Source organism: Microcaecilia unicolor, chromosome 3 (genome assembly GCF_901765095.1).
Source record: "Microcaecilia unicolor chromosome 3, aMicUni1.1, whole genome shotgun sequence".
Lineage (NCBI taxonomy): Eukaryota > Metazoa > Chordata > Amphibia > Gymnophiona > Siphonopidae > Microcaecilia > Microcaecilia unicolor.
In genome coordinates this window covers 382319390-382335619 of record NC_044033.1, presented here as the reverse complement: position 1 = coordinate 382335619, position 16230 = coordinate 382319390, and positions in this window count along the sequence as shown.

The following is a 16230-nucleotide window of genomic DNA, read 5'->3' as shown; positions in this document are numbered from 1 at the left end:
GTTTCCTCTGTAGCCTTTCATGAGGTACCTTGTCAAACACCTTTTGAAAATGCAGATACACAATGAGGCATATTTTCAAAGCACTTTGGGAGGCTAAGTTCCATAGGTTTCTATGGAACTTTGGGAGGCTAAGTGCTTTGAAAATGAGCCTCAATATCAACCGGCTCCCCTTTGTCCACATGTTTGTTTACTCCTTCAAAGAATTGAAGTAAATTGGTCAGGCAAGATTTCCCCACACAAAAGCCGTGCTGACTCGGTCTCAGTAATCCATGTCCTCGGATGTGCTCTGTAATTTTGTTTTTAATAATAGCCTCTACCATTTTCCCCGGCACCGACGTCAGACTCACCGGTCTATAATTTCCCGGATCTCCCCTGGAGCCTTTTTTAAAAATGGGCGTTACATTGGCCACCCTCCAATCTTCCGGTACCACGCTCGATTTTAAGGATAAGTTGCATATCACTAGCAGTAGCTCCGCAAGCTCATTTTTCAGTTCTATCAGTACTCTAGGATGAATACCATCTGGTCCAGGAGATTTGCTACTCTTCAGTTTGCCGAACTGCCCCATTACGTCCTCCAGGTTTACCGTGAAGTCAGTAAGTTTCTCCGACTCGTCCGCTTGAAATACCATTTCCGACACCGGTATCCCACCCAAATCTTCCTCGGTGAAGACCGAAGCAAAGAATTCATTCAGTCTCTCCGCTACGTCTTTGTCTTCCTTGATCGCCCCTTTTACCCCTCGGTCATCCAGCGGCCCAACCGATTCTTTTGCCGGCTTCCTGCTTTTAATATACCGAAAAAAAATTTTACTATGTTTTTTTGCCTCTAATGCTATCTTTTTTTCGTAATCCCTTTTGACTATATGTAGATCCTTCAAGAGGTAGTGTGTCATGATTTAGGCTCTAAAACCCTTTCTGATGATTTGGTGCCACCTCAGTAAGGCCAATACACAATTTCTCCACTGCAAAACACTGTACACAAACTTGTGCAAAAACACACTCATAACCTTACCAAACCATAACAGTACTAATTCCAAGGACAGGACGAGCTACAACCTTATGCGTGGAAAGGCAGCACTGTAATTACACCGGCCTCTAAAACACCAGTGCACAACCTAGTGAAACAAAAAAAACCCCAAAAAGGGCTGAAAATACTACACGCTAGCAGAATACTGCACCTTGATCACACATGAAAAACACATGACACAACAGATATGAAGGCAAAATACTGTTAAACAGGAAGTGCATCAGAGAGAGCCGGAGGACGCAGCAAAGGGGAGCAGGAACGGAGCTGCCTGTGAAAATGAATGGCAGGCAATGAGGCAGCGCTGACGGGTACGGGTGAAGATAAGAATGCTTTAGAGAGTCAGGGACCGAGGCAGGCAAATTGCGAGGGGATGTTGGGTGGGCCCTGGCGGGGGGGTTGGGGTCACGCGCGGGGGGGGGGGGGCAAGGAGAGCTGCTGGTCGGGGACTCACTCCCCGACGGGGAGAGCAGGAAGGACGGTGGGAGAGCTCCCTGGCTGCTGCGAAAGCCCTGCGTTTGTGAGGCAGCATCCAGGGGAACGTCAAGATTGGGCTGGGGAGGCTTAGCCTCCCCAAGCCTCTTATACGGGGCGCCTATGGATCCCCTATGGGTGAGGCTTTTTAAAGAGGGTGGTACGATGGTAAAATCACGGTATAGGGTCCCACACTAAACTCTCACCACTTAGGGAAGGTACAAAGAAAGGTGGGGAAATTCTGTATATTATACAGTGTGCAGTTCAAGATGTTAAGCGAACTTCCCTAGATGTTACAATGATGACAATTTTGCAGACTAAATTTTGGATTTAAATAATTTATTGCACAAGATGGTTTTAAGTGCAATGAATGTTTGAGAATAACAAATAAGTTCAGCTCACGATAACTTTCAACTCTTGTATAATTTCATATATTAACAGATCTACTAATGTCTATTTCTTTTCTTTAACAGCAAGCAATCCTAGCGAATTAATCTAACACCTGTGTCAGATAAGTATTCAACAATTTTAACTCTCAACCAACACTTAATAATGTTAGAATTGTTTTCCTATGTGAAGAACTGATTCTTTGTGTTGTGGTGGTTTCTTTTCCTCCAGGTCTCACCATCAAAAATCCGAAGGTAAGTATACAGTATTTCAGCTTATTTCTTTTAACCTTTTAATTTAATTAAAATTTCAGTCCAAAACTCGAGCAGGTAAGTAAGTACTTAGCTGCAAATCTGCTGCAAAACTTCTTTAGCTTCTCCCCTTTCTTGCGTTGGAGCTCTTTCAGTCGAGATGTTTGCAAGGTGGACGGTACCTGAACTATAATTAAATAAGAGGGGAAAAACCCCTACCTCCTTAACGAACATATACAGAAATTCTGGGAATTTTACACAAAACTGGTGGCCAACTCTCTAATTTTAAACAATAAATAATTATTATTCCCTTTCTCTACCCTAGACTCACTGGTTTTCCCTCACTACTAATGAGAAGGCTATTGTTGGTTTGTAATTGCTCCTTCACAACCAGTTTCACTCACTCTCCAAACCATACACTTCCCTCCAGTGTCTGGATCCTCTCTCACTCCCTTACATTACCCACATCTGCAGCTTCTCTCACAGTCCAACACCCAATTCTCCACACACCTGCAGCACCCTCAGCACACAGGGCTGTCTCCCTCAGAGTCACAAGCTCTTCTCATGTAGTACAATTCCCACCACAATTCAAAGCCTCTCTCACCCTAAAATAGTAAATCACTTATCTCTGGAAATTCAGTGCTATACTGGAACATTCACACTCACCTCAGCTCACTTTCAATATCAAAGTACCCTTTTTCAATGGCACATATTTCACTTTAAACTCATAAAATATACTTTTATTTCTTACATTTCACACACTCAGCATACGTTTCTCACCCAGTCATTCCCTGCTCTCGTCTTCAGTTCACTCAGCAGCAGTGTTGCCATATATAAAAAAAAATTCCCACCCAAAACAGCCCAAAACCCGCCCAAAAACTGCACACACCCCACCCCCGACGTCATCACCCCGCCCCTTCCGTCATCACCCCCACCCCCGACGTCATCAGTCCCACCCCTTTCCGTTATCACCCCCGCCGTCATCGCCCCGCCCAATACGTCACCAAACCCCGCCTCTGTTGCCATTAGCCCCACCCCCCGCCAGCCGAAAAACCGCCCAAAAGCCGCACAGAAAAAAAAAAAACAAGCCCATAAAACCGCAACCCGCCGCGGGCAAAAGTTTCCCGCAGCGGGTTGCGGAAAACCGCCCATCTGGCAACTCTGCTCAGCAGTCTTCCTGGCAACTCACCCCCCCCCCCCTAGAGGAACATCTGACATCACTCAACCAATCAGCTTGTCAGAGAAAGATAGGTTTTTTTCTCTGATCTGTTTAGAATCTTGGCTGCTCTCCCTCCCCCATAGAAGTTACTGCAAAACTTCCTATATAGAGAGTTTCAAAGTCAATTTTAACCTGACTTGTACCCAAAACAGCAAGGAACATTTTATTACCCCATTTACAATTGTTTTGTTTTTTTTAGCCCTGTCAGTGATTTTGAAATGCTGTATGACTGTTCACCCAACAACTCACTTCTCCCTCCCACGCTCCCCTCAGTTTTTTCTTCCTTATCTCACCTCTTTTTCCGATCCTCTTTCTCTTCCCCTAAAATCTCCCCACCACTCTCCACTCTATCTTTCTCCCTCACCTCTTCTCTTTCCCTAGTACAGTGCTTCTCAAACAGTGTGTTGGGACATAGACAGCAAGCCCATTCATTCCTTAACAAATGCACGTGCCTGCAGACTAGGGAGAGGACACAGCAGAGAGCTAGGTACTTGAAATCCCTATAACTGTTCTCTAATTCTGTTTCCCTACATTTGTTGGCAGCAGCAGGTCTGTCTGCTTCCTTCCCCCCCCCCCTTCCCTCACTGGCAATCAGCACAACTGTATCCTGAGCCTACTTGTTCTTCTCACCACAATTATAGCTACCTGGAAAGGTTGTATCCTGCTCCCTGCCTTGTGACCATGATCAGTGCTGCCCAGCCGAAATGTACTTTATGATGCATCCCCTAATGTTTGTACTTTTTGAAAGAATAAACAACTGCTTGGTTTACCTGTGCCACTTCTCGTATGCTTTTATAAACCTCAGTCATCTCTTCTCCAAGCTGAAGAACCATGAAGTCTTTCCTCGTTTGTTCCATCTCCTTTATCATTTCCATTACCTTTCTCTGTATTTTTTCTGTTTCCGCTATATCTTTTGTGAGAGACGACAACTAGAATTGCACATAGGAACAATGCAGAGGTATTAAGGTATTCTTTCCTAATAATTTCTACCATTCCTTTGCTTATTTGACCACCTCTGCACACTGAGGGGCCAATGCAGAAAGTTAATGCGGGCCTAGCACCATGATTACCATGAGTTGTACATGGGTTTTACATGCTTAGCTATAAAGAGAGATTTAGTGTGGGTGTTGACTCACATGGAATATATGGCATATATTGCATTAAAATTAGGGATGGGCACCCATTAAAATTTTTAATTGTGTGATTAAAAAAATGTAATTGCATGATTAATCATGGCATGCATTTTGGACACATGGAGGCTCATTTTCAAAGCACTTAGCCTCCCAAAGTTCCATAAAAACCTATGGAACTTAGCCTCCCAAAGTGCTTTGAAAATATGCCTCATGGTTTTCAATTTTTTTTGAATGTTGACCCAAATATCCTTTTGAACAGAGCTCAGTGTGGCTCTTTATTCTTTACAACATTCTATTCAATTAGGGGTAGGCAACAATAAAAATGATTAGTTGAATCTCTGAACTGGATGGCTTGGTACAGGTAAACTATCACTGCATGGAAATGTCTTAAACCTGCTGAATATAAGCTACCTTTATCCTTTACTGCTGCACCCTTCCCCTTCTGCTGCTAAACCTATTACCTCTGTCACACGGACACCCATTTCTCTCCTCTCCTACTGTTGACATCCCCAATACACAAGCCAAGCATTCCTCCTACCCCCCCCCCCCCCCCCACACACACACACAAACAATTTGTCTTAACATTTATCTGGCTCTTTATAGGGTTTCCGGCACCGATTCCCACATGCTACTAGCAACTGACACGGATGTCTTCCCTGTGTTATGTTATGCCAACTTGAAATAGGATAGGCAGGGGAGAGAAAGCAATGCTGGGCAACAGACAGGAGTTAAAAATTTTGATCATGATTAAAAAATGTAATCCTAGTTAAAAAAAAAAAAATTTAAAACATTTATTGCATTAATAATGCACTAAATGCCCACCCCTAATTAAAATAAATGCTTGTGTCAAAAGTTACCACACAGTTACCACAGGATTTTTACCAGGTCCAGGGCAGCATACATGGGTTTGCAGAAAGGATTTAAGTACCAGTTTTGTCTTGTTTTGCAACTTAAGGAAGCCCCTGCAAGTTTCAAAGGCCAGCGAGAGGTAACTGATCTGTGCAAGTGTCTGAACAAAACAGTGAAAGCACACATCAGCGCCTGCTTTTCTGCACCTAAATATGAGCCTTTGTAAAAATGTATGTGTAAATAAATTTTGTGGGAGCTCATATTTAAGTTCAGAACAACGTGTACCATTATGTGCTTTAACTTCCGATTTTTGCTGAAACAAAGCACACAAAAGCTACGCTTACCACAGAACTATTGTGTATGTGTCTAGAATAGTCCACCCTGTTAGCCACAAATTTTCCCATATGAGTCATTCCGTGTCAAGTGGACCAGGGGTCCCCACCTCACCATCTCAGATTTTGATGAAATTTGGTACATAGTTTCCTTATGATAAAAAACTAAGCTGTGCCAAAGTTTAGTTCAAAAGACTAAAAATTGGAGGTTCTAGGGGACCTCAAGTAAAGGGTTGCAAAATGTCGCCTGAGCAAAAATGACATTTTGGGCCAACTTCCAGAAGCTGTAAAACTGGAAGTTTTAGTAGTACAAGGGGGATATTTGGAGAACCTGCACTACTTTTAGGGCTTAATGAACTGGCAAAACCCCATGTTCCTAGTCCTCTTACTTTTTGAATGGTTTAGGCTCAAACGTTGCCAAAAAAAACGGCAAAAATCAATTTACAGCGATGTTGAGGCTGCTGTAGTTTCTAAACTAGTTGGCCTTTCAGGTTGATTTTTGTTAGGTGTACTAAATGCACAGCTATAATGAGGCATTCCAATTTGCAGCACTTTCCTTCAAGTGGTTGAAAAATTATAAGCGTTCAAAGTTGGTATAAAAAGCATTTTTGCCCATTTTGGGCTATCTTTGATGCCCTTGATCTCCAGTGGGACAGCTTCAATATTCTTTCTTTTAGCACCATTAGAAAGAGCAGATTTCCTTCTATCAGAATATGTAGTTTTCAATTTGGAGTCTCTCCATATAAGGATTGCAAAAAAAGTGTTTTTTGGCCAGTATTGTTGAATGATAGATGAAACGGATATAGGGCCCATCGATGTTTCTAATTGCTGTATAAGTCACTCAGTTGCTTTAAGCATGCGTTGGTCCATGGTGGCTACGCCACTACCAATTCAATAGGAAGTGGCAACCTCATCGCCAAGAGGTCACGCCCGATAGCCAGGCAAGTCCAGCCACTTGGCACAGGTTCCCAAGCCTGAAGGTGGGCATCTTAGTTGAGGTTCCCAAGCCTCATTTGGTTGTCTTTGCCTAGTTTCTCAAGCCTAATGGGGGTGTCTTAATGGTTCCCAAGTAAAACCTCAGTGCTGAAGTGACAAGAACTTTTCACTGATAAGTTTCACTGCTGTTTCTGGAAATGTATACTGTCGTCCAAGTGCTGTAGTTGCTGGTACTGGAAGAACTGCTAGAATATGCTGTTCAGAAATCCAACAAGAATCTCTTCTGTAAGGCCAATGAAATGATCGTGCAGGCCCGCATGGATGCATAAAGTTGACCAAGGCATCATGTTCTTCAAATGATGTGTCACAGACATTGCCAATCCACCATTTGTTGTCATAAACACAGGCAACATACTGCCCAGGCTGAAGTTGAGACACATTTATGCCAGGTACACTCACTGGGTCATCACTGTGGAAAAGGTGTGGGACACCATAGCAAGCTCCAAAATTGATGTGCCGTCCCAGCACACACAAGTGCAGATGTCTCTTGTGATGGGCTGCAATGGGAATGTGCAGATAAGCTTCCGTGAGGTCCAGGGAGGTCAAGAATTCCCCTGGGTGGACCGAGGCAATCGCAGAGTGTGGTGTTTCCATCTGGAAATGTTGGACTCTCAGACAAGCATGTATACCCAGGATGGGTTGAAAGGAGCTGCCCTTATATGGGGCCACAAAATAAATGGGGTGTTCCAATTTTGAGATGGATACGTTCTTCATACTTCCACCGAGAGAAAATATCCATGCCTACAGATGGGCTAATGTCCCAGAGCTTGAGGCTGAGCTGCTCCCACAGAGCATATTAGAATAGCACTGTACTGACACACGTGTGTGAGTACATAAGTAGTGCCACACTGGACCAGACCAAAGGTCCATCAAGCCCAGCATCCTGTTTCCAACAGTGGCTAATCCAGGTCACTAATACCTAACAAGATCCCAAAAAAGTTCAATACATTTTATGCTGCTTATCTCAGAAATAAGCAGTGGATATTTCCCAAGTCAATTTAATAATGGTCTATGGAGTTTTCCTTTAAGAAGATGTCCAGACCTTTTTTAAACTCCGCTAAGCTAACCTTTACCACATTCTCAGGCAATGAATTCCAGAGTTTAATTTCATGTTGAGTGAAGAAAGATTTTCTCTAATTCGTATTAAATTTACTACATTGTAGCTTCATCGCATGCCTCCTAGTCCTAGTATTTTTGGAAAGAGAAAACAAATGATTCACGTCTACCCGTTCCACTCCACTCATTATTTTATAGACCTCTATCATATCTCCCCTCAGCTGTCTCTTCTCCAAATTGAAGAGCCCTAGATGCTTCAACCTTTCCTCATAGGGAAGTCATCCCATCCCCTTTATCATTTTTATCACCCTTCTCTGTACCTTTTCTAATTCCACTATATCTTTTTTGAGATGCGGTGACCAGAATTGAACACAATATTCAAGGTGCAGTCGCACCATGGACTGATACAAAGGCATTACAATGTCCTCACTTTAGTTTTCCATTCCTTTCCTAATAATACCTAACACTCTATTTGCTTTCGTAGCCGCCGCAGCACACTGAGCAGAGGGTTTCAACATATCATCAACAACGACGCTGAGATCCCTTTCTTGGTCCGTGACTCCTAATGTGGAATCTTGCAATATGTAGCAATAATTCGGGTTCCTCTTTCCCACATGCATCATTTTGCACTTGCTCACACCATCTGCCATTTAAATGCCCAATCTCGTATGGTCCTCTTGTAATTTTTCACAATCCTCTCGCGATTTAACAACTTTGATAAAGTTTGTGCCTTCACTAATTACTCCCATTTCTAGATCATTTATAAATATGTTAAAAACCAGTGGTCCCAGCACAGACCCCTGGGGAACACCACTGTCTACCCTTCTCCATTGCGAATACTGACCATTTAACCCTACTCTCTTTGTTTTCTATCCTTTAACCAGTTTTTAATCCACAATAGGACACTAGCTCCTATCCCATGACTCTCCAATTTTCTTTGGAGTCTTTCATGAGTTACTTTGTTAAATGCCTTTTGAAAGTCCAGATACAGCATTTAAGGACATTTAAGGAGATAAAGAAGTTTTTAAACTAGAACCTGGGGGAAGGCTGACAGTCATTCAAAAGCCCATGGTTAGAACAAGGTATCTTTCAAAGATATCACCAAAACGGGGAAGATACAGTTTCCCAATAGTGAAGTTGCAATAAAGACCATAGAAGACCAGCAGGCTCATTTTCAAAAGTGAAAAATGTCCAAAAAGTGACACAAGTCTGCATTTTGACGTTTTTCTCACAAAAATGTCCAAATCAGTATTTTTGAAACCTTTTTAGACGTTTTTCTCTTAAGTCCGTCAGAAGTCCGTCCAAATCTCAAGGGGGTGTTTATCAGAGGTGTGCTCAGGGCGGGACTTAGGCGTTCCTAAGACTTAGGCTTTTTTCAGCCATAATTGAACAAAAGAAAAACGTCCAGGACTAAAACTTAGACATTTTGAGCTAGACCTGTTTTTATAACAAATATCTGCAGTGGGAATTGAACCCACTACCCCAAGATCAAAGTCCACTAGGCTACTCCACAAAAAGGTGCCCTTACTCCCCCAGTAGTCACTAACCCTATCCCACCCCCCTAAAAAAAGTGAAAGTGATTAAAGATATTACTTGCCAGCCTCTGATGTTATACTCGGGTCCATTAGAATAACATGTAGGTCCCTGGAGTAGTCTAGTAACTGTGCGGTGCAGTGCACTGCAGACAGGTGGACCCAGGCTTCTACCTCCCCTGTATTAAATTTGCATGTTCCCACCACCTATTCTGATCTCATACTCCCCCAGACTGCTCTTACACAGTCCAGGAATTAACGAACTCCATAATCAGAAGGACTCGCTGGGATATAAGAAGATAGTTTATTACAATCTTACCAATAGCAGTACAGGCAAATCAGGTATTCGTATGGTTGGACAGCAGTTCACGACATGTCTGTCACCCTCCTTCTCTTGTAGCCTTCCTTCTCTTGTCTGATCTAATACTCTTCAGACTGGTCCTTATATACCATTTTGGCCCTGTTCATTTCAATGGTCCCCAGCTTTGTCACCAGGGTTCTTGGACCTTATCAGTTGATCAAAATGACTTCACATATTCTCAAGCTCTAACTATAAACAAGATAAGGTCAGAGCGCATCTTGTTAGATGACTTTGCATTTCTCCCAAACTTTCCCTAGTCCCCCCCTTTGGATGTTCTCATCTGGGGTGCAGCTGACCCAGTACTATCTCTACATAACCATAGCAACTCTTGCTCATGACGTCTTGTAGGTGCCAGTCCTAGGATTGTAGAGAAGAGCAAATGCCCCCTCCCTTGCCATTTCAGCACTTGCTACAGTGAAATGTAACTGTGTCAAAGGTGATCTCTGATTCTTACAAGCTAGCTCTCTTTTGTATCAGAGATGATTTTAAGAAGCCTAGCTCTTATTATGAGCTATTGGCCTGTATTTTACTGAGAGCAAGGGCTAGCATAACTCTTCACCCCCTACCTGTTACACTTGTGGAGGAAACTGAGAGCCCTCCAAAACCCAACAGAAACTCACTGAACCTACATATTGGTGCTCACTTCACCCGTAAGGTCTATAGTAGTGATGTACAATTGGGGGTAGTGGGTTTTGGGGGGCTCAGCTGACAAGGTAAGGGAGCAATGGTGAGACGTGTACCTGGGAGCATTTTATAAAGTCCTCTGCAGTGCCCCCAAGGATGCCCTATTGCTTTCCTGGGATGTCACTTTTTCATTCTACCTGTTGCCAAGCTTTCTATTTTTTTTAATAACATCTGAGCCTTGTGTCTATTGTTTATCAGTAGATTTGAGCTTTGAATTCAGATCTATAGACAAAAAGGAGGTCTCATTACATATATCTAAATACCAGAGTGCTATTTTTCCATACTTCATAGCAAGAGTGTACATTCCCTACTTACCTGTCCCAATACAACTGAAGCTTTTACCTCCTCAGTGCATGTAAATGGTTTCATCCCTGTGTGGATTCTCTGATGCCCTATAAGGCTTTCTTTCCAACCAAAGCTTTTATCACACTCAGAACATGTAAATGGTTTTCTCCGAGGACAAGCAGGCTGATATTCTCACGTGTGGGTGACGTCACGTCGGCCCCCGGAGGATTTTCAGCAAAATCTCAAAAGATCTCTTCTGGAGAGTTCCATCACGCGTGGCGTCCGTACTGCGCATGCGCGCACGTAGTTTCGTGCAGTCACGCTCCTCAGTTTCTTCTTTTCCGCGTCTGAGGAGACACAGAGTTCTCGTTGAGCGCTTCGCGTTTCCTTGCTCCCGGAGTGAAGATTCTTCTTGTCTTCATTGAAGACCGTCTTTTCGTCTGTTTTTACAAGGACTGTTTTTCAAAAAAAAAAACTGTTCCTTTATTTCTACAGTTTTTCCCCATATTTTAAATTTCCTTTATTTTTTTGTTGCGACCGTGGTTAGGTCGCTCGGTCGGGTTTGTTTTTCCCCTCCTTTGTCTCATTTTTCTGACAAAATCACGTCTTTTGATTTCGCGGAGGCTATTTTTCCCGCCATGTCATCGAAGAAACCCAGCGGCTTTAAGCCACGCGCCCGCTGCAACCGGACCATCTCTGGCACTGATCCGCACTCCTGGTGCCTTCAGTGTCTTGGGCCTGACCATCTTCAGGAGAGCTGTACGTTGTGCCTAAAATTGAAAAAGCGCACTCATCTCCAGCGAGGCCCAGAGAGAAAAACTTTTTGGGTGCGGTATCTCGGCAGTACCATCGACGTCGAGGGCAGCTCTGGCATCGGGAGACCAGGGAACGACTGCTAAAAGACCGATGCACGCTGGGAGCAGTGATGCATCGAGCGGGTGTCCACCCGCCTCGGCACCTCCTGCTTTGCAGGCCCCCCGGGACCGACCTATATCGGACCCGGCCCCGAGGAGGCAAGTGGATTCCACGTCCTCCTCACCGGTACCGAGGAGTCTCGATGTCGGGCGAAGGCCAAGAAGCACCGTCATCGTTCACCCTCTCGACATGGTACCGGGAACTCCGGGTCGTCGAAGCATTCGGCACCCGAGAAGCGTCGACGCCGAGAGGATCGCTCTCCCTCTGTGATGGAGGTGTCGGCACGACAGTCATCTAGCAACCCGGTACCGGCTCCCCAACCTCTGCAGGTTCTGTCTCCGAAGCCCAAACTGACACCGCAGCCTTCCTCGACAGCTTCTCTTGATGAGCGCATCAAGGCTTTGTTTCCAGATTTTATGGAAGCGGTGCTGCACCAGTTGCGGGTACCGGTGCCGGAGGCTCCTGCGGCATCTAGCCTTTTGCCTGTGGTGAGGTCTCCTTCTCGGTGCCGGAGTCAGCTGCCACCCGGGTCGCCTCTCCTTTGTCGTCGATGGAGGAAGCTTCACCGGAGTCTCCAGGAGATTCGACTTCTCGACACTGTCATCGAGGTCGCCGTACCTCCATGTCGAGACGATGAAGATAACAGACCTGGAGTTTTCTCTGCTGAGGACTCTCTGGGTCTTCCATCTGATTCTACTCCCTCACCTCAGAAGCAGCTCTCCCCTCCGGAGAGTTTGTCTTTCTCATCTTTTGTGCGGGAAATGTCTGAGGCCATTCCCTTCCCTGTGGAGACTGTGGATGAGCCCAGGACTAAGATGCTCGAGGTCCTGGATTATCCATCTCCACCTAAGTCTTCTACCACAGTTCCTTTTCATGATGCACTCATGGAAGTGCTGTTGAGGAATTGGGAGAAGCCTCTTTCATGTCCAGCTGTCCCCAAAAAGGCTGAGTCCCAGTACCGGATCCACGGGGAACCCAGTTTTGTCCGGCCTTAGTTGCCTCATGATTCTGCGGTGGTGGATTCCGCTCTCAGAAGGGCCAAGAGTTCTAGGAACTTTGCCTCGGTGCCCCTGGGGCAGGAACACAGAACTTTGGACTCTTTTGTGAGGAAGGCGTATCAGGCTGGTATGCTTGCTTCCAAAATCCAATCGTACCAGCTCTTCACGAGCATTCATTTGCGGAACTCAGTGAGGCAGCTTGAGAGCTTGGTTGACACGCTCCCGCCGGAGCAGGCAGAGCCTTTTCGCCAAGTGGTCAGGCAGCAGAAGGCATGTCGCAAATTCCTGTCCAGGGGTATTTACGATACTTGCGATATGACATCCAGATTTTCTGCTATGGGTATAGTGATGCGCAGACTCTCATGGCTGCGTGCTTCTAACCTAGAGGAACGAACTCCGCAGAAGATTGAAGATATCCCTTGCCGGGGGGATCATCTTTTTGGAGAAAACAATTGATCATCTCTATCAGCGTGATAGCGCTATGGATTCTCTCTCCCGCTGGGCGCCTTCTGCATCTACTTCCTCATCTAGGAAGTTTTTTAAAGGGAAGAGAAGTGCTTCCTACGCCTCTAGGGGCCGTAGGTACACTCCTTCTTCTCGACAGCCAGTTCAGGCTCTGCCACAGCGCGCTTGTTCCCATCAACAGCGTGTGCCAAAGCAGGCCCCTGCAGCTCCCCAGCAAAAACCAGGGATGGGTTTTTGACTGGCTCCAGTTGAGCATAGCCGCTATCAAAGTGTCCGTGCCGGACGATCTGCCGGTCGGAGGGAGGTTAAAGTTCTTTCACCAAAGGTGGCCTCTCATAACCTCCGACCGGTGGGTTCTTCAAATAGTCCGGTTAGGATACACCCTCAATCTGGAATCCAAACCTCCAAATTGCCCACCGAGAGCTCAATCTTTCAGCTCTCAGCACAGGCAAGTACTTGCAGAGGAATTCTCCGCCCTTCTCAGCGCCAATGCGGTCGAGCCCGTTCCACCAGGGCAAGAAGGGCTGGGATTCTAATCCAGGTACTTCTTGTGCAAAAGAAAACGGGGGATGCGTCCCATCCTAGACCTAAGGCGCCTGAACAAATATTTGGTCCGAGAAAAGTTCAGGATGATTTCCCTGGGCACCCTTCTTCCCATGATTCAGGAAAACGATTGGCTATGCTCTCTGGACTTAAAGGATGCTTACACTCACATCTCGATACTTCCAGCTCACAGGAAGTATCTGCGGTTTCGGCTGGGAATGCAGCACTTTCAGTACTGTGTGCTGCTTTTTGGCTTGGCGTCTGCGCCCAGGGTATTTACCAAGTGCTTGGCAGTTGTTGCAGTGTCACTACGCAGACTGGGAGTGCCTGTGTTCCCTTATCTCGACGATTGGCTGGTGAAGAGCACCTCCCAGGCAGGAGTTTTACAGTCCATGCGGATGACTATTCAAGTGCTGGAGCTACTAGGGTTTGTAATCAATTACCCAAAATCCCATCTAATCCCAGTTCAAAAATTGGAATTCATAGGGGCTCTGTTGTGCATGAAGACAGCTTGTGCCTATCTTCCCGAGCCAAGAGCGGACAACCTTCTGTCTCTGGTCTCCAGGGTTCAAGCGTCTCAGCAGATCACGGCTCGGCAGATGTTGAGACTTCTGGGGCACATGGCTTCCACAGTTCATGTAACTCCCATGGCACATCTACACATGAGATCAGCTCAGTGGACCCTAGCTTCCCAGTGGTTTCAAGCTGCAGGGGATCTAGAGGATGTGATCCAGCTGTCCACCGACTTTCGGAATTCCCTTCAGTAGTGGACAATTCGATTCAATCTGGTTTTGGGATGCCCATTTCAAATCCCTCAGCCACAAAAAGTGCTGACGATGGATGCATCCCTCCTAGGGTGGGGAGCGCATGTAGATGGGCTTCATACTCAAGGAGCTTGGTCCCTTCAGGAAAAGCGTCTTTAGATCAACCTCCTGGAGTTGCGAGCGATCTGGAACACTCTAAAGGCTTTCAGAGATCAGCTGTCCAATCAAATTGTTCAAATTTAGACATACAACCAGGTTGCCGTGTACTACGTCAAGCGGGGGGGGCATCAGATCTCGCCCTCTGTGTCAGGAAGCCGTCCAGATGTGGCTGTGGGCCCGCCAATATGGCATGTTTCTCCAGGCCATTTATCTACCAGGCATAAACAACTGTCTGGCCGACAGACTGAGCAGGATAATGCAACCTCACGAGTGGTCATTGAACATGGCTGTAGCTCTAGAGATCTTCCGAGAGTGGGGCACCCCCTCGGTGGATCTTTTTGCCACTCAATTCAATCACAAGGTCCCTCAGTTCTGTTCCAGACTACAGGCCCACGGCAGGCTGGCATCGGATGCCTTTCTCCTTCATTGGGGAACAGGCCTTCTGTACGCAAATCCTCCCATACCTCTGGTGGGGAAGACTTTGCTGAAACTCAAGCAAGATCGAGGGACCATGATTCTGATAGCGCCGTTTTGGCCCCGTCAGATCTGGTTCCCTCTTCTTCTGGAGTTATCTTCCGAAGAACCGTGGAGATTGGAGTGTTTTCCAACCCTCTTTACTCAGAACGAGGGGGCGCTTCTACATCCCAGCCTCCAGTCTCTGGCTCTCACGGCCTGGATGTTGAGAGCTTAGAATTTGCCTCCTTGGGTCTTTCTGAGGGTGTCTCCCGAGTCTTGCTTCCAGGAAAGATTCCACTAAAAGGTGTTACTCCTTTAAATGGAGGAGGTTTGCCGTCTGGTGTGTCAGCGGGGCCCTAGATCCTTTTTCTTGTCCTACACAGACCCTGCTTGAATACCTTCTACACTTATCAGAGTCTGGTCTCAAGACCAACTCAGTAAGAGTTCACCTTAGTGCGATTAGTGCTTATCATCAACGTGTAGAAGGTCAGCCTATCTCTGGACAGCCTTTAGTTGTTCGCTTCATGAGAGGTTTGCTTTTGTCAAAGCCCCCTGTCAAACCTCCACCAGTGTCATGGGATCTCAATGTCGTCCTCACCCAGCTGATGAAACCCCCTTTCGAGCCACTGGATTCCTACTATCTGACGTACCATCTTGGTGGCTGTTACTTCAGCTCGTAGGGTCAGTGAGCTTCAGGCCCTAGTGGTTCATGCTCCTTATCTTAAATTTCATCATAACAGAGTAGTCCTCCGCACGCATCCTAAGTTCCATCTGCCAACATTCTTTCCCCATCCTCATACCCGTCCTGGCGAAAGCAAGCTGCACACTTTGGACTGCAAAAGAGCACTGGCCTTTTACGTGGAGCGGACAAACCCCACAGACAGTCCGCCCAGTTGTTTATTTCTTTTAATCCCAACAAGAGGGGAGTTGCTGTCGGGAAATGCACCATATCTAATTGGCTAGCAGATTGCATTTCCTTCACTTATGCCCAAGCTGGGCTGACTTTAGAGGGCCATGTCACGGCTCATAATGTTAGAGCCATGGTTGCGTCAGTGGCTCATCTGAGGTCAGCCACTATTGAAGAGATCTGTAAGGCTGCGACATGGTCATCATTCCTCTCATTCATATCTCATTACTGCCTCCAGCAGGACAGTCGACGCGACAGTCGGTTTGGGCAGTCGGTGCTGCAGAATCTGTTTGGGGTTTAGAATCCAACTCCACCCTCCTAGGCCCATTTTTATTCTGTTCCAGGCTGCACTCTCAGTTGTTTCTGGTTTCAGGTCAATCTTTGTTATGCCCTCGCCATTGCGAGGTCCAATTGACCAGTGGTTATTGTTTTGAGTGAGCCTG